Here is a 1,931-nt window from a genome sequence, read left to right as displayed (position 1 = left end):
GGAAGTGTTGTGGTAGTTTTGTTTACATTTGCACATGTCCCAAGCAGCTAAGTAATCATAGAAGAAGTATTGCTTCCATGGAAAGGGCAAGGACAGACCTCTGTGAAAACAAACTATATACATCTTGTCAATGGAATGGCATTCTGCAAAATAGAAAAGCATATGCTATGTGGTGGTGAGTGTTAGAACAACAAACCGTAGCCTAGTGACGCCTCCTGAGCAGCTTGTTTTTGCTTAATTACAAGTTGCTATAGCTCTTTCCCTTACTCAATTGTGAGCCTCTCTCCTAATTGTGTCTCACAGATGCATAGTGAGGAGGTTATTCAGCTTGTATTTACATCATTGCCCATCTACCATCAGAGTGTATTGCTAACTGGTTCTCCTTACAAATGCTTGTTGTGTTTGTTTTGTGTTTTTAATTTTATGTTCCACTGCTTGTCTACTTTTTCATTGTTTTTAATCCAAACTTCTACTTCAGCCTCTGCTCATGAAGTCTCCCTCTCCCGAGTCCTTTGGGCTGCAATAATCAGGTAGGTTACTTTCTCTTCCAGGCATTTAAATAAGACTCACTCCTTTGAGTCCATTTTTAGAAAAGTAGGCCAAAGTCATAAAGAACATCCTTCCTGAGTGGTGACTTTCAGGCTCATCATTAATCACCTCCTTGTGAACAACTGGGAAAGTGAATCCCATGTGACTCCAGGCAGGTATCAGGCAAAATCCTCTGCTGAGTCCTGCGAGAATATAAGTAATTTTATGGAATGTGAGCAAAATAAGTTTTCCATTTTTCTAATGTGAGATTTCTTTATTCCTTTTAAAATCTCAATAACTTTTGATTTTATCTTCTCAATCAATCACAGGAAATGATTCTGAGGGGTTTATATAGTCAGTAGAGTAAGAGTGCTCTAGTGAGTAGGGGGCATAAAGAGGTGTCCCTAGTCCAGTGGGAAGTGTTCACAGTCTTTTCTCAGAAATAAGACCTACCTGATGAGTTGGATTTATTAAACCAGCAGTCAACGGCACAGGGGAAGGCAATGAGCCGTGTGGACTCTTCAGTTCTAAACTGCTCTTACTTAGTTGTGACCTAGCTCCATATGATGAATTTATTATCGGTTCCAGCCCATAATAAAGAGATATTCACACTACAAAAGGAGAATCTTTAGAGGGTAACCCCGGAGTTGACATGTAATTATTATTGCAGGATGTTTGAAGGTTCTGGCGGAGATTTTGACTTGCAATCATCTGAAATCATTGCTTGGTAGACTGGGCAATTATCCTGCATCTTTTAGGAATAATGAGCTTGGAAACAAGATGGACACTGCCCTTGCTTTGGCATATGGGACTTCAAACAGCAGCAGGATGGACATGCTGAGGGTGCAGCTTCTACAGGGCACGTAGCTATTAACTGATGAGCTCAACAGCCTAACCTTGCACATTGCCATCAGGAACCAGGCCTCTCATACTGAGCCACCAACAGGAGCAGCCCCCAAAGCAGCCAGCACAGTTACTGAGCACAGGAGCCTGCAGGAGTTCTCACTGTGGAGATGCCTCCCTTCACAACCTGTCCTTTCCCATCCCAATCTTTTAGGCAGAAAATAGCATCTCCCAGTCCTGTATGAACAACCATGGAGCTGCTGAATGCAAGGATGGGGCACTGTAGACAAAGTCTGCCTATTTTATTGTACTTGAGAAGTCACCCCGGGAAGAAATCTTTAACTTAATTATGACCTAGGCCAAAAACTAAAAATAAGGGGAAAGAAAGGAGCTATGCCAATATGTTTTCAGCATCTAATTTGAAAATATTGCCTTACTTTCCAGCTGTGTACAGCTTAGAGCATTCATTCATTCATTCATTCGCCATGAATCAGAGCCTGTGCTAGGCTTTAGAGATAGAGATACTCACAGGCTGAAGAGGTGGGTGGGAGTAGGCTCAT

Source organism: Pan troglodytes, chromosome 14, assembly GCF_028858775.2.
Source record: "Pan troglodytes isolate AG18354 chromosome 14, NHGRI_mPanTro3-v2.0_pri, whole genome shotgun sequence".
In the NCBI taxonomy this organism is placed as follows: Eukaryota; Metazoa; Chordata; class Mammalia; order Primates; family Hominidae; genus Pan; species Pan troglodytes.
This window is presented reverse-complemented; position numbering follows the sequence as displayed.